General features: G+C 32.0%; 1 pseudogene; it reads right to left on the reverse strand.

Moving 5' to 3' along the window:
• Nucleotides 1-2,589: 2,589 nt before the first annotated feature.
• Nucleotides 2,590-3,984, reverse strand: LOC114730466 (NAC domain-containing protein 76-like; annotated as a pseudogene).
• Nucleotides 3,985-24,656: the final 20,672 nt, after the last annotated feature.

Genomic DNA, 24,656 nt, shown 5'->3' on the forward strand with positions numbered 1-24,656 from the left:
AAAGAATGAAATATGTATTATTTAAAATTGAATATTTCAAAACAGATACAAAGACATGTGTATATTTGTGCGTAGATTCTTTTTTTTTTTTTTGGGGGCGGGGATAAGATGTCAAATTTATTTGTGTAATTCTTTTTCATTGAGTTTAATTGGTTGTAGATGTTTTGTGTGTATGGAAATTAATAGATATATTGTATTCTTTTTTTAAAATTTGTGGGAGCGGGGACCCCTCAAATTATATGGGGAGGGGGTAAGAAGGTTTGGGGGGCCATGGCTGCCCGAAACCCTCGGGTTTGTCCGCCACTTACTTTCATGAAAGTCTTTAGTCTCATTTTTAAGAATTCTTGAAAGCGTCTCATTTTTAGGAACTCCTCTTGATAATATAAATCATATAAACTTTTTATATATAAAATCAACCTTTATTTAATTATTACTTTTCCATCGATCTTCACGCAGGATAAATAGTCTTGATTTGTTGTAAATTGTCATGGCACAAAATTCAAATTGGTTCTCATTCCCTTTTCCTTGCAGCATGAGACTTGCACTTTAGACAATAATTAAGAAAGTAAACCCCAAGGATGTAAAACTTTCAGAGAAATATTTCCATCTTAAAATTAACTTTAATTTAAGAATGCCCAAAACAAGTATATTGAAGACGCGATATCGATATATAGAGAAAGAACAAATATATTTCACTTTACTTTAGCCCATGTATGTATTTGTCCACAATAAAAATGTATGTTTAACAATGATGATTACCAGAAAGAGCTAGTTCTTCATAATAGAGTGACTAAAGACTTTATTTTATATTAGGAGTGATATCTACATTTAATATGTACTGGACTGTATTTTGGATAAGATTATCTTTGTGCTTAAGAAAAAGTGAGTATAAAAAATTAGGCTAATGATCATGCTATTTATTTTGTATGATAAACCAAAAAAATTAAAAAAAAAATTGAGCAAATCATGAAATCACTAGAATATTAGAATATTTTGTAAGATAATCTGATAAATCATATTTATTGTCTTTTGTTTAAAAGTATCACGTAGTTTCCTTAAAGAAAGTGTGCGCCACGTGGTCCCATGCTGCCTCCACATGTATCGGTCTCCCATGTGTAGTAAAATTGGTACATTTATGAAAAATTGATTGAGAAGTGATATAATTAATGCAAGGAATATTTATATTATGTGTGTGTGGTGTATGCTATTTGTCATTTTGTACTCAAAATGCCAATTTTTATGATAATAGGATATGTTAGAGGGAAGCCTACCTCTTCTAAGTTTAGGACACTGTCTTTCCGAACCATACAATTAATTTAATGATGCTTTTGAGGTTCCTTTCACCTCATCGCTGTTTTATTGGACAAAAGATTGAAATGCTCACGAAATCTTTCATTTTGCTTGTCTCCTGTCATTGGGAAATTAATGTTATATACAGGTTGTGTTCTTTTTCTATACGTATCTGAACTAACAAAACTAGTCACGGAAACTAGTTAGTATTATCTCTGATTCTTAATATAAGAGTTATTTGACTAATTTGAGTAGATTAAGAAAATTAGTTAAACTAGTTATTTGTAATAAATAAATACTGTTTTTCTTAAGTATCTATGCTAATCAAGTATATTAGTTAGAACTACTATTATTACAAGAACTATCTTAAAATAAATAAATAAATATAAGAGAAAAAGTGGATGTGGTCTTATATTTAGGACTAAAATAAAAATCAAACGAGCTCTTATATTAAGGATCAGAGGCAGTGTATAGTAAGAATATGCCAATTAAAAATGTGTATGTGTGCATTTAATGTCTTCTTCAGAATTTTGTAATAAATGGGGGTTTTTCCCCAATTATATAGTGATGCATTCAGGAAAAAAAGAGAAAAAAGAAACTAAATAATGCATGCTAAACTCTATGTTTTTGTCAAGGTTGTATTAGTTTAAATTAGTTTATTTTAAATAATTTACATTATGAGATAAAATTTTATTTTATAAAGCATGAAAATGATTAGATGTAGTGAAGCCAATTGATTACAACATCTCTTTTATTTCTCTAATCCAAAAGAGGGGAAAAATCCCTTGATGCCACAACAGACTTCAAAATACCCATCGTTCTTAAATACAAAATAAGTTTTATATTTAAGATCGGAAGATTATCATTTGATATGGTAATCTGGTCAAGTAATAAATTTTAGAGTGACTTGGGCTCATTCCTCTAGATGGAGAGTAGGCCCAGACTATTAGGCCCACCTTATAGGCCCAACAATAAAAAGTCCAACCAGGCCCCTATCCAAAATATTATTTGATTAAAGCAAAATTTCTGACACAACAATGAAATCTGATCGGTGGGGCTAAGATGAGCACCAATATAAGTCTTCATCTTTTATACAAGTTTTATGGCAAATTTCTTTCTAATTTATCAGCATGCCATGCCTAAGAAATTGGCTATATAGTTATATTACTGGAGACACAAATCTGATATGCTCAAAAAAGCAGTACAAAGGTATGTCAAACTAATAACAGTATCTCATCGAGTATCTTATATAATGGAGCCACACGTCACATATGTTCCCTTCCATGCATATACGTATATAATCCATGAAAATGGGATTAGTTTTGGTGAATATGTGCGTCACTTGCTTTCTACTTGGAGAACCTGAGAATGTCACGGGTAGTGTCACAACCAGAAAGGTAATGAACAGCTGGGAATTTCTGGTGGGTCGAAGAAGCCACAACACCAGAATGATCATTTGAAGAAGGAATGAATCTGTGGTGGTGTGAAGCAAGAAGCTTGTCCAAGAAAGACCAGTGATCATCATTATAGTTACTGAGATTAAGATTGAGTCCGCAGCCGCCATTATTACTGCCACTTGTGAGCTTCAACAAGTTGTGAGAGCATTCGACTACTTCGTCCATGGAGTTGGGTAATACTGCAGATTCAGGACTGAACAATTGGGGTAGGTGGATTGATCCATCAAGGCTATAGTTATGATGATCATATAGTGCTTGCATGTGATGATGATGATGGTGATGGTAGTGCTGTCTTGGGTCTAATACCTGCTGGTTTGATCCACTTCTTGTTCTCATTTGAGTAGCTAAGTACTCTTCCTCTTCCTTTCTGGTTGCAGGTAGCCTCTATTGAGATTCTTCTTCGTGAAAACCCTACACACTACCCATCCATCTTCCTGCACTCAAAATATAAAAAAAAAATAGACTGCCTTCATAAGCATAGAACATTTTGATGACGTACAGATGCAATCTAAAGTGATAATCAAGCCTCGGATGGAGACTTAGTAAAATGTTGTTGACTGACATGTGGCCTATTAGCTCAGTTGGTTAAGGTCGCAGGTTCGAGACCTGCATGGGCCATATGTTTTACTTTTTATGCTAATTTTTGACATTTTAGACAAATAATGTACCTGAACGTGGAGGTCATCTTCGTCAAGGCGATACTCGTGCATGATCCAATCAGTCTTTTGGCCGTGAGGAGCACGACCAGTGTAGAAGACGAGGGTTTTTCTGAGGCCAATCCTCTTGGAATTAGTGAGATAAATGGCTTTATCCCTTCCTGTGGCTTTCCAAAACCCAGCAGTGGTTGCCCTATTTGTTCTTGTTCCTGTTGGGTACTTCTTGTCCTTGTGGCTGAAGAAATACCACTCGTTCTGTGGCCCTGATCCAATCCTACACTTTTCTGCGATGTTATGTTATTCCACAACACCAAGTCAACACACAATATTATTGCATGCTTGCACTTCACTGAATCTAACTGAAATCTGTAAATTTTTGTTACCTTTGAGGTCCCAGGGCTCAAGTTTGTTAAGATCAACTTCTCTGATGACGTCGAGGTCAATGGCTTCGTAAGAGACCTTCTTCCTGAGGTAATAGTAAAGAAGTTCTTCCTCAGTGGGGTGAAACCGGAAACCCGGAGGAACTGTCACTTGTCCACCTCCTGGCATATCCTCCAATATGTATATTTCTCTCTTCTTTCTCTTAATTATACCTGACCAACACAAAGCATGTAAATCCAATCTTGTTTACGTATTTCCATAGAAGATGAAATAACCCTTTCGACGTAGTATCATACAAAGTCTGAGAAATAATACATTATTTACAACTTATGAATAATGTGCTAGGCTTCAGTTTTGTCCATCTCTCTCTCCATTGACTCTTTAATTTTCTTCTTTATTTAAGCATTTTCATGCTTTACGAGATAAAACTACTCTCATATATTTACTCATCATAAAATCACTTAAAATAAGCTAAATCAAATGAGTCGGTTTGGTGCATTTAGTTGTTAAATTCAGAGAGTTCATTTACAGCAGTGAGAGTAGTTGAATTTTATGTTCCATAGATTATAATATAGTAGTTTAATGCATGCATGCGAGTGGCTCAATGCAACGAAACTGATGAACATGGTTATATATATAATCAGGGGCTGAAATTTTTCCATGCACAGCATCATAATATTCAAAAATGAAGGCTAAGGTTTGGTGATTTCGAGGCTATTCTAATTTCTCCATATTCACACTGGAAGCAGAGATCAGAGGCGCTTTAATTATATATGACTAAGAAAGAAGAGAAGGAATTAAGGAATAAACGAAATTTATTGGAAATATTATATATTAACTCCAAATTAAACTAAACCAATTAGGCACACCTGACTAAACATGTATATGGAACCGATCGAATTCAAAGATCTGCTGAAAATATTAAACAAAGTACAGTTGACTACATAGAAATGACTCGTTCAAAAAATGGGAGCTAACTAGTAAGCCCTAGAATTATCCCTGAAAAAAGGAGCTAAGGTGGTTGGGATAACCTTTCTCGTTAATTACTTGATCAATTTCAAAATCCTACTTGAAAGTTCTTTATTAGGTTGGAATTAATCTTTTCTCTCCTTCATATCTATATACAAACCTGCATGCGCCATATGTTATGCATCAATTTCTTGAGAATTAATATAAACTGGCTTAGTGGAGACCAGAACTATTGACAGCAGCAACAACATATCAGAAAAATCTCACAACCCTTCAGAATCAGACAAAAATGAAAATAATATGTGCCTCATGACGGTGGATTTGCTTGAAAAAATGACTGCATATATCATTCATTTATATTCTGATATTTTCCAAAGGAAATTTTGGAAAGAAATCAAAATATATGTATGTATATATAAGAGAAATCAAATGAAGAGTACATGATCTCCACGTAACTTGTAGATGCTTCTGTTTACTTGTAGATCATAACACTGAACGCATTATGAAAGGAAACAAACACGTTTCTGCTGCTTTATTTTCTTTTGGAACTTTCGGATTAATCAGATATATCTGTCTGAAATTCAGTCTAAACAAGAGCTAAAAGCTCGAAATTCGGAAGAATCATGAAAATACCTCCAGAGACAAAAAGACAAAAACGAAAGAATTAAAGTGAAAATACCTCCAGAGGCAAAGAGACATGAACAAAAAGGCCATAAGAACAAACAGTAGGAACAATCGGATAGTCTAAAAAGTAGCTAAAGAACACAGGCCTTGATGTAGTGATAATAAGCAAGTGAATATCCCACCAGGACAAAAGAAACCAGACAAATTAAGAGTTACGTACCTTATTAGCTACCTAGGTTTGCCCAGTTCCTTCGCTTGAAGGGCACGGACGTGGGTTCTTAAGAGAGAGAGAGAGAGAGAGAGAGAGAGATAGAGATATGTGTGGTCTTCTGTGCAATATATGCTAGCTAGCTTCACTCACAAGTTTATCACAACCAAGAAATGGCACGGAAATATATAGAAAACTGTTTTCAATTAATTAATACTATTCATGATGTGATTATAACATTATTGTATTGCAGACAACTGATATGGTTGAAGAAGAGTAACACAAGTTAAGGAAGGACTTTTAGGCTATATCTAGCTGTTTGATATGCTCGTATCAGACAGATCAGTATTAGTTAATTGATGGGTTTTAATCTATAAAAACTAATAAATGTAATCAATCAAAATCATTTCATGAGAAATGCTGCATATCATACCAAAAAAGTTATAATTAATGTATATAAGCAGGAGTTACATGCATGTTTTAAAATCGATTTTTAGATCATTAAGTTTTTAAAACTAGATATCGTCTTTTCATACCTTATTGAATATAAGTCAATAACATTATTGCAATAATATCAAGAAGTCTTTGGTAATTGTCGGTTGAATGGGAGACCTAGCTCCTAAAAATCGCCTTGGATGAAGAAAAGTTGCTAACTGTCAATTACAATCCATATAAATCTATATATATGTGTGTGTGTGAAAATGTGGGGTTTAGTTTTCTTCATCTACAATATATATTGTATCTGTCTCTTAAGTAGTCTTAGTCAAATATAACTATAGAGCCATTTTGAGCCGATTTCATTGCATTAGTTCAATATGCTTTATTATTAGTATTATTTTAATCAAGATCTTTCCAACTGGAACCAGTTTATATGCCACTTGAAAGAGATTTTCAAATGAAAGTATTATACTTATCTATTTTGAATCACTTGAGCGTGTGTAAGACGAGCGATATTTGCGTCGTCATATTCATTCTGACCCATCTATAATTTACTTTAATATTAATTAATCATATTATTATTGCTTTAATTATTTTGATTTTGTGAAAGGTATTATCGTCAAACTCGGAAGAGGATGAAGATCCAGCGGCTAACCTTGAATCACGTTCATATGTAAGAGTGGAGAATTTGCATCAAATTCAGTGCAAAAGGGTCAAACCTTCGGGTTATATATATATATATATATATATATATATGCATATACACACATAGTACATACTATATACTGATAATTCAGTATGAACTTAGTCAGGCATTATGAATTAATTAATCACCGATTTAATTCTTTCGGTTCATTGGGATGCAGCTATGTTTCCCTTGGGATGACGCAGCATGATTATGGATCCAAGGCAATATTAAACGATTTACAGGAAAAAAAAGTGAATAAAGTTAAGGGAGTGAAAAAATTTTTAGCATCAGATTGATAATATTGATCGAACAAATCGAAGCACAAATTAGTTCTAATTAAACTAAAGACATGTAGCAGGTTAATAATTGGGTAAAATTAGTTAAAGTAATAAAATAATTTTTTTAAAATATACGCTTATTTATAGAAAGGGTGAATGAGATACCTTATAATTTTTCTTTATGAGCCTAACTACATATATCAACATAATTTATGTAGTTTATATTTCATGGTGGAAAGTATAGCAACCTTCATTTTTGTTTGTTACTTAAGACCGAGTTTGTTTGGTAGTACTTGAGACATGGAAGATGTTAATATGTGCTTTGACCATTCTTTTTCTCAAACTGTTCTGATCGTAATATTACATTTGTCATATTTTCTGGCAGCATTTTAGAATTAAGACTTTATAAGTTTAACTACCATAAACTGTACCCTCACGTGATCGAACTAATTATGGTGTTATATCCGAAATTATGCAGAAATGTGGTGAAAGCCAACAAAAATATTTGGCTGTATTATCTATGTTTTTATCCTCCAAAATTTCATCTATTCTTAAAATAATCACATATATGAGCAATTTATTTACACTGCTAATATATATTGTCTTAAAATTTGAATACATCCAATTATTACAGCTTATCTGGCCGATTAGCAGTAACGTGATTCATGCGTATATACTTTTATTGGCCATGAATCAACTTCTCTCCTCTTATTAAAGTGTGTATTTTTTGCGGTCCAAATCACCATTAAGTTGCATGTTTAACATTAATTTGTGTTACTCAGACTTACGTAGCTTCTTACACCCAAGAAGTCAATTTATATGCCCAAAGTTATGTTCAGAACTGGCTTTTGTGAAATGACTTGTTCACTAAAATGACTTTAAAGTTGAAGTAATTTTTTGGTCTTTTGGCTTTTTGACTTCCAGACTTTCAAAGATTTCAACATTTTAAAATTTTTTTTATCAAATTGATTTTTTTTCATAATAATCCAACTATAAATTATGTTATACTACTTGACTTTTATTTCAATTTTAGTTTGAAAATTTAATCGGAATAAGAGTTGTTTTTGCAAACTTAATTCAAACAAGCTCTTGCATAAATGGATAAGTTGACTCCTAATTTATTGTTTTGTGGACTGATAGTTTTTGGGAATTATACACCTTAAACATAAGTAAGGTTAAAAAGTTAGTAAATTCTAATATTACGTTAATAAAGTTTAAAATTTTCTTGGTTCTTGTAAACTATGTTGAATATGCACTATACAACGGGTCATGGAATATTAATTTTGTAATCACGGAAGATTTAAATGGAAATAAGGAAATAGTAACAGGGACAGAAGGTAGTGAGAAAGCAATAATATATAATAGTCCCTAAAATCCGTGGGTGATGCAAAACAGACTACACAAATCAAGGTATGGGTTAGATAAATCCCAATACATTATAATATAATATAATAATAATACAAAATCCCTTCGGATCTAGCTTTCTTCAACCCACTTTTAATTTCTTTTATTAAATTTTGTTATTCCAAGGTAGCTAGCAGGTCAAACACGTTGCTGTGCTGATGAATGGAAGAAAACCAAGCTATGCTTCTCTTATAATTTCTGTCATTAATTATATAGTAACACTGTGATTTTCTATGCAACCATTTAATTTGATGCTTAATTTAATTTATTTGCAACATGCATATATGAATGGTGCAGACTGCAGCTAGTTGCTGGTAGCAGTGCCGTCACCTTTACGAACACTCGATGATATTAATGATGTTTCTGGCTTTACTAATCATAATATCAGAATCTTATTATCACACACTCTCTCTCTCTGGAGTTTAAGATTCCATTAACTCAAGACAGCATCATTAGGCAAAGTGTTGCATGATCCTAGTGGTCAGAGAAACTGATGAGAAGTTGATATTCTGGCCTCGATCAACTGGAGTTTCAACAATCATATTCTCATTATTCAATGTAAAATATTACCTCCGGTCGTTAATAAAAAAACCGGATAAGTGGTTAGATTTGGTTCTAAATATAAAATCTCAATTTATTTTGTTTTTATTTTTGTCAAAATAACCTTGTTGATTATAGAAAATTCCATCAAAGGGTATTCTTCCAATGCACATAATTAAATAGAATAATTTAAGGACATCAGTACATATTGGTGATCAATATCCAACTCAACTAATTTTTTTTAATAGTTTAAATTAGTTATTGAATTCTTATATTAAGGACCGAAGGTAATATATTACTATAACACATCTATTTTGTATAAAACCTTAATTTATTTTATTTCTTAAATTAGCACATATTTCTAAAAAATAATTAATTGTTTAATTTTTTAAATTTGTATATAAATTAATTGTATAACTCCTATATTAAAAATTGGCGGGTATTCAAAAAATGTCAAGCCCGGAGTCTACAAGAACAGAAACCAAATTCAAAACTGGGCCGGTAACCCCGAGTGCGTACTTTCTCAAATCTCCAATAATATGTAGCGTTGCTCCTGGCCATTTGTTTTCGGTCAACGATCCAGGCCACTTTTAATTGTTTCATTTCACGTTTTAAAAATCACAGAAAGTCCTGCATCAATTAAAAAAAAAAATCAAAGAAAATCCCAGACATTGAAAAGCCCAGTCCATAGAGAGAGCCCATTGGGCCTCATACTCGACGTATAACATTTTTTCATCAGCCTTTTGATGAATGAGGATCCATTCCAAGCTAGCAAAGAGTTAGGGTGTGTTTGGATGAAACTTAAACCGTGATTTGGAAAAGTGATTCTGGAGAATAATTCTGTGGAAAATAAATTTGGAAGAATAGATTCTGAGAAAAAATGATTCTGAGAAGTGAGAGTGTTTGGATAGTTATTACCGGAAGCATTTTTTACATGTGGAAATTACCAAAAAGGGTATAAGTTAATATGATAATTATATAAGGGATAGATTTTATGATATATTTTGATTTGAAGAAATAAAATTGTTAATGAAAATTTTTTACTAACATAATTAATAATATATAAGATAATATAATTAATACATAATTAATATGTGTACATATATTTATAAAACATAATATTAAATATGTTTATAGAAAAATGATTTTTTATAATAGAAAAATATTAATTTTCTTTAAAGATTTTAAACGTGAAATCCCATAACATTTTTTCACAACTACTTTTTGTAATAACATACTACATGTATAATAACCTCTGATGTTTAATACAATTAATTAATTAATTGTCACCACATATATATTCATAAAATATAAGAGTGAAAATATTTTTAGAGAAGATGATAATTATTTTGTTGCAAACAGAAAGTCATGTATTTTTTATGAAGATTATAAAACATAAAATGGGATGATTATTTGATAAAATAGAATAAACACGTCTTAAAACAATTTATTAATTATTAAAGTAAGTAATAATTAGCTTGAGAATATAAGGTATAATATTAATAAAAGAAATATAAATAAAGAAAGTGTCATAATCATTAAGATGATGCATCGATACAAAGCATTTGTAATAGGTTTTGTTTTTAACTACATATTACAATTTATGATAAAAGGAAATAAATAAGACATGACTACTATCCTCGTATTGAATTAACAAGTTCATCTCTTTGCTGTCACGAACCTGAGCCATGTAAGATGAAGATTGAATTGATGAATGTATACGTGAAAATCTAACCCCATCATCATCATCTTCTGTATAAGTACCTTCTTCTTCTAACTGAACAAATCCAGGATCAGTAATAGATGTCGTTCTAATAAAATTATGTATAGCCATCGTTGCACAAACGATTTTAACTTGTGTTTCATAATCATAGGATGGCATGTTTTGTAAGATTGCGAACTTTTTTTTCCAAAATCCGAAAGTTCTTTCAATTGTACTCCTTAAACTTGAATGGAAATAATTAAAGATCTCATTGTCATTTTCAAACCCAGATGTCCTTCGAAAATCAGGCAGATGGTAACGCTCCCGTCTGTATGGGCCGAGATATCCATTCGGTGTTGGGTATCCAGCATCCACCAAATAATATTTTCCTATATAAAAAATGAAATTATTGTAAATTATGTTTCTATTATTAAGCTAAATATAAAAAAAATGTAGGAAATAAAAAAATACCTTCAGGTGGATGGGGAAAGTTCATTGAAGGAGTTGTGAGGGCATGATCAAATATCCGAGCATCATGTGTGCTACCTTCCCATCCCGCCAAGACAAAAGTAAAAACACATGTCCCAATCACAAACCGCCATGACATTTTGTGGACACTGTTCCTTTCCTAGAGATAAATTTAGTTTGATCTGTTGCACTGACAACGCAGGAAACATGTGTGCCATCAATTGCTCCAATAGCATGTTTAAAAAAAGGCCAGTATTTACCAAACCGAATTTTTGTATGAACATGCCGGAATGTTGGATCTTTTGGGTTTGATATTAGACATGGCAAGTCTACAGCATGCCATTAGGACATTATGAAAATGTCTGCTAATTGTCTCCCCTGAATGTTGAAATCTTTCTTGTTGCATTCTGCTACTAAGTGCATGGCCAACGGTATGTAAAAACATTGCAACTGATTCATGTAACCCTATATTTTTAGTTTCTTTTAGACCATGTTGTTGCAATTGTTCCACCAGACTTAAGAACACATCCCGTTCCATCCTAAACATGTTACTTATAGCAAGACTGGGGTTGCCATGTAAAACATCCCTTACCCATAAGCAACCTGTATAAGCACTTGTATGCCGAGGCTCCTTACACAAGTTCAAAGTAGCGTATGCACCGGCCAATGCTGCAACTTTGTAACCCTTTTTTTTCGTCCCTTAGCATGCTCTTCCACATTTAATTTCATCATCCATATTCGTTTTATCCTGTGCACATACACATAAAGTTTAGAATTCCTATGTAGAAATTACGAAACATTTATAAAAGTTACAGAGTTGTCTGATTCATATAACAATCCACTAGTCACATAAAACGATACACATATGAAACTGTCTAATATAATAAATAAGTCATAAATCCCTAGTGTAAAACTCCAAAATAGGCAGAAGTTGTTCCTTCTGATCCTTCAGAGCTGCATACATTTCCGTGCCTCCGGCCGTTCCATAAGGAGTTGTGTGCACCGTCTAAAGAAATCAGGATCACTGACAACTTCAGGAACTGTTTTGAGGTGAGACAGGACTCCCCTAATTGAAATCTCATAAGCACGCACTTCTTCTTCCAACCTTCTAGCTTCCACTCATGAAATGACCTCATTTTCACGCTCGGCCTCAGAAATATTTGTTTCAGCAATCTTGCTAAGTGCATCCGCTATTTTCATAGAGGGAGATGTGCGTTTCTTCTTGACTTCACTCTTTCTTCTGACCCCCAGTGAGCTACTAGGTCGACTCCTACCTCTGCTTGTACCCCCACCACTGTTATCCTGCCTCAATTCAGTGTTGCCTCCACTACCTCCACTATTATCATTGAAGTTCACTGTGTTAAATTTCCCACTTATACCAGTTGGTGCACCTAAAATTTCATCACTATCTCCGGACCCTTCTTCCAAATCTTCATTCGGTGTTCCTTCACTTGGAAGTGTCATGGAAGAAGGTGCCCATGCTTGTGATCCAGTTGCAGCCACACTCCCGAATAGTTGAGTTAATTGATCCCTAAATTGAAGTCCTTTTTCTCTAAATTTTTCATAGTTTGGAACTTCCTGCACATTAGACACCAATAATATCATAAAATATTCAAAAAATAGTAAATATGCACAAAACATTAACAGGCAAAGAAAATGTAAGATCAAAAGGTTCAAAAATTACCCTTATTTTCCTCTCCCACCAATCATCAGTTGCACTAACAGTATTCCTTTCAGTATCCCATCCCAATCCTGTCTCGCGAAGCAGCCTATCCCATGTCTGCCACTCCTTTTGTAGGGAATCATATTTATTTTTAAACTGAAATTTTTCATACACTCTCCCAGTTTTGGCAATAAACTTATCACCAAGAATATCCCAAGCTTTCTTTGTTAAGCTAGTACCTTTTCTTTCCCCTTGTTACACAAGTTTAATGCACAGGTCAAGAAACACTTTAGTGGTTCTTAGATCCCAGGAAGCTTTCACCGTATCCTTACCCATTATGCTATAGCACAATTACAGCTCTTCAGTCATCACAAGTTAATCAACCCAAAATCATATGAAATAACAAAAATCATATTGTCTACTCTAATAGGTGAAAAAGTTGATCACATTTTAAATCTCAATTCCTTCCTACCAAACCAAGTGTGACAAAAATTAACAAACACAAGAAAATTCTAATTTTACATGGCTGGAAAAAATACACCCCCTCCTTTCTAAACTTCATTATCTGTTTTTACTTCAAAATACTAAAACTTTTAAAACGTCCAAAATAACATGCCAATTAAATATACTTTTTTTTCATAACTATTGTAGAAAGACGATTGGAGGCCAAAATAATAAGAATAACCATATTTGAACTATCATGCACTATAAATCATCTCGTACTTAACCTTTGAATAACTGTGTATTACGAATATATTTGAAAAAAATTCGTTCATCTATGTAATTAATACAAATGTTCATGATGAACGCAATAATATTATAAAGCACATTATTGTTTTTAAAAAATAACATGTTGCACAAGCCTTTCATAATATTTTTTAAAAATTATATCCTTATTAGATTTGTCAACCGAAAATAAAAAAAAAACTACCAACATAAACCTCTGACCAAAATACAAATCACTTCCTTCAATATATACATGGATTTCAGTTGTGATTTCATTTTTCCTCACTCTCAAAAGTTGGCCATAAATTTATCAAAATCCTTAATACAACAATACAGGACAACACAATTCTTATCTCATCCCAAATCAGATCAACTCTTAACAAATAATGTTAATGAATTTACGTTTAATCACAAGTACTATCCACGGCAAAAAAAAAAAACCAAAGTCTCGACTTCATAGGCTTCTTCTCCGGGGGAAATCTGGACAGAAAAAACAATCCCACGCCAAGCAACAACAGGAAAAACAACTTGCATTGAATTTATATAACAATTGCCAGACTTTCTCATCCATATACGTCCCCTGCCTCCAGAACCAGACATTGATTACCAGAATCTGTTCCCTCTTCGTTTCATAAAATCAGAAGCAATTTACCAAACGAAGCAATAATGATATCATTCCTTCGAACAACAAAAACCTGGTTCAGCAAATTCAAAAATGGAACCGAGAGGAAGCTTGCAATTCAAAGAAGATATACAGCCAAATCATTCCAAATCAACATACCACAGTCAAAATACTAATAGCCACGGTTCTAAAAAAATTCATATGACTTGCAACTGGATGACAGACCGAAAACAAAGGAGGGACCAAACCAGAACCATAAGCAGGAAGCTGATAGATCGATGAATGGAGGAAATACATGAGTGAACAAAATTTTTAATATCACCAGAGAGAGCTAACCTGAGTACAAGATTTGACCAACCGAACTACACAAGCAGACCTCACCGGGCGAACTGAAGAACGAAGATTGGAGACAGAGGATGGATGGATTGGACTACCCAACGCTTGCTTTGGTTTTGGCGAGCCGAGAAAAACACACGACCACCCCTGTTTTCACGAGGCCAGGACGATCTCACCGGTGTCGAGTTTCAGAGCAGCGACGGCAAAGAGTCGAGCTGGTGAAGAGGCGACCTGGCGATGAAGAACGGGCGAAGACGCGACCTGATGATGAAGGGGCGAAGAGAGACGAGCTGATGATCAAGGGGCGAAGGGCCGAGCTTCAAGCTGAGTGGAGCGAATAATCACTCTGATCGTCGGCGAAGAGAAGGAGTGTCGGCCAACGAAGAAGAGAAGGAAAAGAATGTTTTTGGAATGACCATTGCCTACTGATGAGCCGTCCCAAATTTTTTACCAGAAGCGAATAATATTAGCTTCTGATAAAACCATGGTTTCACCGGGTGAAACCATGGTTTTATCTTAAACCACGGTTTGCAATTTTATGGAGCCTGTTTGGATGACATTTTGGGCAAACCATGGTTTGGGCTCCCAAACCATGGTTTCCAGTGTCATCCAAACAGGCCCTTAGTTTAATTAGTAGAGAGTCGGTTTATAATCTCACCATCTATGTAAGGATTTTATTGGTGGGCAATCTTTAATACTTCTATAAACGTTCTTGAATCTAAAAGTTTGCGCTAATCCTGGTAAGCTCCTAAGACTCAACCAATTTAATCTTTCTTGTAACAAAAAAAAAAAGATACATCTCCTCGCATTCATGGTTGAGTCTAACAGAAAGAGTTAATCATTTAAAATGTTGCAAACAAGATCATCTCTAATAAAAAAACGTGTGCTGGGTAATAAAAAAGAAGAAGAAGAACATACATCGCCTCTTGTACAGCGGCATAAACTGTTGTATATAGTATATACTTGTATGTTCTGTCTTATTGTGTTGTTTAATTATACATGGCCCATCTATTACTATATTTTAAATTATAAAATGAAATTTTACACAATATCTAATTTAACATGTTTATAAAATTTATAACCTTATTGAAAAATAATCATCCTATAACCAATAGATAAAGTACTACGTCCAATTCTAAAGATAAAAATTATATAACAAGTTTTTAAATATTAAAAAAATTAATTAAGTTAGTTATTTATAAGAAATGTGTGTCAGTTATGTTAAAACTGTCTCTTGATAGTATTCACCAAAAAAAAACTCTCTCTTGATAGAACCTTTGCTAATTAATAAGTGTAATCAATATGGATAATTTTAATGTTATAAGAAATGTGGATAATTTGAAGGGGAAAAAAAATAAATCTGGGTGTTAAAGTGTATTGAGATTCTCCATTCAGAACCAAAACAAACCTTTTAACTAGTTTTTATATTTGGAATTGGTGAGTATTAATTATTACTATCTCTAATCCTTAACATATGAGCTAGTTGAAAAGTCAATTTGGTCTTAAATATAATACTTCTCCGGTATTAAATATAAGACCTATTTTATAGTATAAAATACACTAAAAAATGGATATTATATTTAGGACCGAATGAGTATTTCAATCCGCTTTGTCTCCAATACTTAACTATTTTGCTTCTAAGTAATTCTTATAGTGATTACACATGTTAAGTAGTCTTCATTAATATGTATCTTTAATACACATAATTAATCAAAATATTTTTTAAAAATAATATTTATTTATAACAAATAACTAATTTAACTAATTTTTTTAATATTTGTAAATTAATTATATAGCTCTTATGTTAAGCATTAAAGAGGTAGTAATTAGCTGCATCTTGCATTTAGTAGATTGTTGAACTTTTGTTCATTGTGCGTTAGAAGAGCAGGCGATATATACATTCTCTGCCAAAACAATAACACCAATTTTTTAATGCGCTCTCTCTCTCACTCTGTGTGTGTGTCTATATATTATAAATTCACACAGCTATATGCTTTTTCTTTCGTGTGACATTGTGACATACGTGCTAGCATACCCAGCTTAATAGAATAAGGGGTACCTCCAAATCGCCAACACTTTCAGAACTTTTGAAGTGCAAAATGAAAACGCATGAATCATCGATCTATTTTAGAATATGAAAGGGTTGACAGCTAATAAATACTTCCCTAATTTATCTATAAGTCATTTTTAATATGTTTCACAGAGTAAGAAAAACCTAAAACTTTATTAACTCTCATTTAAAATTTAACCATTTTTTAACTTTATTCCTATTTAATATATATGATACTCTATGTAAATAAAGTCAACACAATAATAAACGAAAGGTAAAATTGTACATTCACGAAAATTTTTTTTCTCATAACCCTATAAATAAATAGGATCAAAAAATATTTTCTTTCTGCCCTGTAAATATATAGGACCAGAGGAGTACTGTGTTTTTGCCTAATTAAATTACATTTGATCACCGCCATAATCAATCACACGGAGTTCAAATAATGAGTCTTCCATGAATTGTGCAACTTATTATAAATTAATTTTATTATATATCGATTGCCAAAAAAAAATTATTATATATCATATACATGTATTTTAAATTGCACAAATTATTTAAATTTGCGTGTGGGTATAAAAATATGAGTCAATGTAAAAAAGAAAAAAAAAACATACTTGTTCAATAAGATACAGATTCATTGAATCAGTTACACCACCATATATCAAATTAATTAGGAAAAATTACAATAAGGTCATACCCAAGAGAATTAAATACAAAAAAGTATTTCGAAATCATCAAATTAATGTGAAGTTTCAAGAGACTCATTGCAAGAAATTTTATTTGTTTAATTATCAAATTGCCCTTATCTTTTTTTTTTTAATAAAAAAGTATACATTTACAACTGAAAGTACAGTCATTAACAACTTAAGGTATAACGATTAACAACTATAGTGGCAGATATTGACAACTCATGCATTATATTTTGTGATGCATTGAAAAAATGTGTTATTAATACCTGCCGCGATAGTTATTAATTGTTACACTTTAAGTTGTTAATAATTGTTCTTTAGTTGTCAATACATACTTTAAAAAAATAAGGACAATCTAGCAATTAAATAAATAAAATCTCTTGCAATGAGATCTTTGACACTTTAGAATAATTTGATAATTTCAAAAAACTTTTTTATATTTAATTCTTTCATGTGGGAACTTATTGTAATTTTTTCAGTTAATTAATGGTCGCATACCCACACCAAAATCTAGGTAAGGCAATCGCAAAACTTTTCCTAAAGAAATTGAATTATAATTATTCTACTTGGATTCACTAATTTGCATACATATCCTCGTCAAATTATAACTACAATTCCTTTTCTTTTTGTTAAATTAATTCCTTCTAATGTACTTTCCAGTTTTTTGGAGGATAGGTTTTTTTTTCTTGTTTTAATACTATGTAAATTTTGTAAATTTTAATATATCATTTTGCCTTTTTTAAAAAAAATTAAAATTCATATAAAATTTTGATTAAACAACTCTTAAATCCACTCAACAATATAAAGACTTCAGCCATCAAAACTTGCATTCACAACATAATAGAATTTTAACTAATTTAATTATAACACATTTTACTTATATTGACTTAAATAGTCAAAATTAGCTCCTGTAAATTTTTTATAGCCATACCCTATGTAAAAAGTTGGTCGTCACCCACTTTCCATATATTTGGAACACGCTCAAAATGTTTGGCTGCCAAATTTTAGCCTAACAAAAATATTTATTATTATTATTATTATTATTATTATTATTTTATTAAAACTAATCTTAATAATCATGTCATCCATACTTTGATGATTAAAATTGAAAACATTTGAATTCTTGCTTAGAGAGATGCCCACATTTAGTGATCAACAATACCTCGAACAGGATTGTCTCTAATTGGAGATACCTGTGCCTACTAAAAAAATAAAAATAAAAAATTTTCCTTGATTAATCATAGTTAACCATATGACTTTAAATTAAACTAACCCATTAAATTATATATGATATTGTTTTGTTAATATATAAATAATATTACATGCGTATTTAAAAATGCGTTTTCGCCATTCCATCAAATGGTTGGAATTTATGACTAGTACACGTTTAACTATCTATGAAGTAATTTCTTCAGATATGCTTCTACCTACACTCACCAAAAAGGAACCCATGCATTAATTCCTTGTGTGTAAGAGAAAAACTAGGACATGAAGAACATCAATAAATATATACGCACACATATAAATATACATATATACATATGAGTGTGTCAACCTATTGCAAATCAAAGAGAATGAGTACGTAGTGCAAGTGGAACAATTTAATTTAAGTTTTACCTCAAAATCAAGATTGTATTGCATGGTGTCCCTCTCTTTTCTTCGTTTGGAATCATGTTTTTAGTATGGTCTTATGAAAGAAACTTGAATAATCATGAATTTTTAATTAATTTATAAGAAAATGAATGACAAATAAAGGAAGAAAGTAGAAGAGATAATCCCAACCGGTTAAGACAACTGATGCAAAGAGAGTTACGCTAGATGGAATAACAAAATAACATTCTAAATTCTTTATATGCAGAAAGAGAGTGTGTGTAATATATATTTCAGTTTTGAACATACATTTAAATATAAGGTTTTTACTTTGCACTGTTCTTCGTTTGAGTTATCTTAGATTTTATACTTATTGACGTGCACGAAGCATACCATTTGATATTTATCATCGCTGATTATGATATAGAAACAAGTGGTTAACTCATCACTGTTAGCTCAAAAAAATGTGTGAACTTTCATGCTGAGAAAATTAATTAAATGCATTTTTTTTAATTCTACGTTTTAGTTATGGTGTTTTGGCTTTCAAAAAAGCCAAACATTTTGAATCAATGATTAGATGGCCATCAGTTATTTCAATTTTCAAGGTACCTGGAATCTTTCCAGTGATAACCTCCATTGTTAATATTCTCCATGCACATAATTTCACTTCTTCTTCTTTTCTTTTTTTTTTTTGTATTTTTGGGTTTTTAGATGAAGGTCCATTTATTTGTCCATTTATTTATACGTATGTTTTGATTGATAGTAGGTTCCTTGAAGATTGGGTACAATGTGAAAACAAATTCTCATCTCTCATTTAGTCATTTGACAAAAAAGAATATTCCCATCATAGTTGTAATACAAATAATTATGAGCCCCGCCATTGTACCAATAATTGTAAAATAAGTTATTTATGGGAGATTTTTAACTTCCTGCTCCTGGTTTGAAATATGAGTTACTCCTCCTGTACTAATAGAAGATTTAATTAACTAATTTAAGTAGATTAAGATATTAATTAAATTAGTTAATATGATACAATTTTTCTGAAACACTCTAACTATCTTCTTGATTATTGTTGAGAGAGTTTTAATTTGAAAAAAATTAATAAATATGTTAAATAGATTTACATAAAACTCTATAATTAGGTTTTACATTAAGGAGTAAAGGAGTACGAGTATTTCTTAAAATTGTTTGGATCAATGAATGGCTAAATGCCCTGATTTCAAGATTTGGAATAAAATAATAATAAATCATCTGAGAAAACACATTAAAAATATGGTTGACATATAAACTTTAATCAAAAGTGTGACTAGCACCATAAATTTTACTTGAATTTAAAAATATCCAAGAACATTTCTAAATGGGGGAAAGCCATCATTATATTTTAGGCTAGAAAAAAAATAAAAAAATAGTTGATATATGTAACACCTCACTTTTATATACTAATAGGATCATTTTAACGTCTGTGAATCACTAACGCCAGGTTTCCGCCCTGGGAAAAGACAGGGAATTTTTTTTTTTTCCTTAACATTGGAATCCGTTGATCAAATATTTCAAACCTTCAGATAGCAGATTAGTGATCCAATATCAACCCTGCTTTCAACTCAATCTATTATCACCTAAAATAATTTCATACTATACAATCTTATAATATTATATTAAAAATAAAGCAACGCTCTTGGTTGACAGCATATACATGCACCTGGCAATGCTCACCACCTTCTTCTAAAGGATACAAAATAATATTTCCATAAAGCAAGTAAAGTTACTTGCCCGAATATTTTACTATACAATTTACAGAATTATAACAGGTATCTCTGCTCTTCAATCAGCCCATCTTCTTCTTAAATAACCTCCTTGTCCTTCTAGCTACTAGCCTTCACTGTTCATCATAAATTGGGGGGTGAGATTCCGAAGAATCCCCGTAGTAGTAATTTCCATCAAACAAATGTGCAGACATGCAAAACAAGCCATATGGAACAAAACCTTGCAAGCTAATGCAATTAAGCATTTATGCGCTATGACAGATAGACAAGCTGAATAAATAATGCGCAAATAATAGGCAATCACTGCCGCGCATATAATTGGCAATCACTGCCCCATGTCTGTTAGACAAGCTGAATAAATAATGCGCAAATAATAGGCAATCACTGCCGCGCATATAATTGGCAATCACTGCCCCATGTCGGTTAGACAAGTTGAATAAGTAAAGCGCAAATAATTGGCAATCACTGCCCCATGTCTATCAGCTGCACGTGATCACGGCTAAAAATCCATGCAAGGAATAAAGGATTACATGTTCTCATGCTTTTTGAATAGCAATATGGCACAAACAGATATGCAGCAATCATACACAAGTGTAAGGGAGGAAAGAACTACTACCTGGTCCGCATCCCTCCAAATCAAACCTTACCGTTCTCCTTTCTTTCTATTTCTTGGTGGGCTTGAGCAGATATAAAAACCTATCATATTAGTAAGGGTAGGTTAATGCTTGATCCAACATAATTTATAAATTAAATAACTCTCTTTAAATCCCAATCTCTTTCAATCTCTACCCTTACTTAATAGTTGGTCATCCTGGACAATTTTTCTTATTTAAACTTTTCTCTTTGGAGAGTTTCCTTCCTTATCTCAACCCACATAGTTACTTTATTTAGTAACTAGTCATCTTAGTCAAAGATAATATGTGTGCGTGTGTATATATACACGCACTTTCAAAATCCTCATTTAACTCCCAAATTCATTTTGTTTAATCCAACAATCCTTAAACATCACTTAGAAACAAATCTGGAAATTTTCCAGATTCACACATATATCTAATAGGATTTAATCACCCCCCTGTTTCAACGACAATCCCTATGAAACTCAAATATACTTTCTCTATTCAGCTTCTCATTCAAATCTGGAAATTTTCCACCTTACAACAATAATTAAATCTTCATTTTACTGCTTCTAAATATAACTTAAAACATCCTTAATTCAAAACTTAACCACCTTAAGTTCTTCCTAACATCCCAAAATTTCAGTTCCCCTGTTTAGAAGCTAAACTCATTCTTTCATAAATATAAATTCTTGCTTTGAGAGTCATAAACCAGAAACTCAAATACATCCAACCAACCTCATTATTTTAATATTTCATGAACCAATTCGGCCTCTCTTGACAGCAACAACGTACATATAACAAGCATATATGGATATATATATATATATATTATATTTATATTCTAATCATTCCTGCCATTAGAATCCCACGGCCAAACCATCTGGAAAGCTCAGGAAAATATCAAACGATAAATTTCAAATCAATCTCAGCTATCCTTTCTATCTTCAAATGTTTTACGCAGTTAACAATCTTCTAAAAATGTATACAACATTTCTAATCTATTCTGGAAATTTCCAGTTTTAATCACCATTTTTTTTTCAGATTTAATAAAACCTTCTCCTAAAGATATTAAAAGCTTACTTCAACAAAATTTTCGTTCTTGCTAACTAATTTGCATTTTTAACTATACTTTAACCATCAACATAATTCAAACTTGATTTAACCACTGAACAAATTATTGAGCTTTTAGCCCCATAAACAGAAACTTAATTTAATTCAAACTTAACCATCTAATATATACAGCTCCCAAGTTCACTCATTACGTCACACGCACGCGCATGCACGTTCTGGTCCTCTAAATATCATACAACTCTATAGTATAAGTCCATTAGCTTTTGGGTACCATTCTCTCCTTAAAAATTCGGACAGCCCCACTGAATAAATCTGATTTTTTTTTTTTCCAGCTTTGGGAGTATAGATTCACATATTAATGCTCTGTTTTAACTTCAGTAAAAACTGAATGGCATGCCGTCAAACAAAGTTTCAGATTCGAAACACATGAATTTAAATCAGCAACTACAAGCTTGGATTATTATACTTCACTTTCACAAGCTATACCCGAAGCCAACAACTTGCAGAAATAACCACCTGTTTGGTAATCATAAACAGAGCAAAGCAGCGCATGCAACGACGTCGAAGTATACCAATATGTTATATCAGTTCGGTAATCTCAAAACAGAGTATCAACCTTACATGCAAGCCCAAAAACTGGTATCATATACCTCATTCTCGCCTCAGGACACGAACCAACCGGTCCTCCTCTTCTTTCGTCCATTTTCTCTCACTAACTCATCTCTCTCTCTCTTCCATTACAACCCAACTACGCAAATAACAGAAAAGAAAATGGTGGGAGTTTGATCAGGATGCTCACCTTGACAGTTTAACCGGTTTGCATGCAATTGAATCACCTCCGATCACCAAGATTCAGCACAGCATCTTCTCCCCTGCTCTCCCTCTCTCGCTCGCGCTCTCACTCTGATTTTCCACGAACACCGAAATGAATGAAGAAGTGGGTGAGTGTCTGATGGTTAAAAGGGCAGGGTACACGTATGAGGTGAGAGATATTCTTGGACCAAATTGCCCCTCTAACCATTCTTACTTCCAATTTCATCCTCTCACTAAATTTCTGAAATCATAGAATAAATCCAAAAATTTTCCATGATGTTTTGTTTGGATTTTCCTTCTCCATTATCTTCTTTGACCCATAAAATAATTTCTCTAAAAATTTCGGGTCAAAAATAATCTCCTACCTATTTTTCTTGAATTGTGGAAGAAAATAGCCCTTAAATCCAGAAATTAATCCTTAACCCATTTTAAGGATTTTATGCCTCAAATAAATTCTCTACATCATAAGATAATTTCTCTAAAATTTTCTAGTTAATTAGAAACCTCTAAGTATTTTTCCATAATTTTCAGAGAAAATAAACCATTTTTCTCTTAAAATTATCTATTAAAATTATTTAAGCCATTTTTGGGAAATACCTTTTCCAAAATGTCTCTAAACCCTAAAAATCATTATTCCATAATTTTTCCCCTTTATTTGGCAAATAAATAATTTTAATAAATTTTTCTCTTTTCTACTCATCTTAAATCATAAAATTCGGGGTGTTACAATATATGTGATAATATTTATACTAATAAGTTAAGAGATAAATTTATATTATATTCTTCTGAATATGATAGCATATGGGTTACAGATACGTTAATGATATGTACCATATGCCTAATTATGACTGTGGCTTGATATGAACTAGCATGTGGGCGTGTGAGCATCGATGATATAAAATTGAAAAAATTAGTATACATATTTATCAAACAACTATACTATATATCATTATTTTAACTTTTGAATCAGCAGTTGTCATCATTAATTAATCCTCATCCAAGCATCGATGGCCGGGGAAGAATATATTAAGAAATTTCATATATATATATATAAATAGAGAGAGGGGTGGAATCATGCATGTGGAAGACAAAACATTCGTTGAGAACTTGAGTTGTGACTAAACTAGACTTGTGATATAATTTTTTTAAAATAAAATGGCTGATAAATTACACATGTTACGGGGGAAAAAAAGAAAGATTGATGTATATTTGAATGTGTGGAGTGATATTATGACAGCTTTTATACTGAGGAGAAAATCTCTGTACTTTTATTTGTTTCATTGTTTTTTTTTTGCTGCTATTTTTTGTCCAAACACCAAATGAAAGTAGGTCTATCCAAACTCATTAAGATAATCAAAAGTGACATATGCAGAGGCAAATTAATATTGATTAGATTTTGAGTTAATAATGCATGATCCTCTCCACGGACTAAATGAGAAGTTTGTAATGTCCGGTTAACACTCTCTATTTATAACTATACCACAAATTAAAGTTTCCCAATCTCATTATTATATAACTTTATTTGAAGGCATTCATTTTACGAAAAAACGGTGACAAGTGCCCATTTAAAAAATTTATTGGCTGGTTGGAAAAAATTTGAATTTTAATAT

This window comes from Neltuma alba, unplaced genomic scaffold (assembly GCF_004799145.2).
Source record: "Neltuma alba isolate B1F8T4 unplaced genomic scaffold, ASM479914v2 tig00012734_pilon, whole genome shotgun sequence".
In the NCBI taxonomy this organism is placed as follows: domain Eukaryota; kingdom Viridiplantae; phylum Streptophyta; class Magnoliopsida; order Fabales; family Fabaceae; genus Neltuma; species Neltuma alba.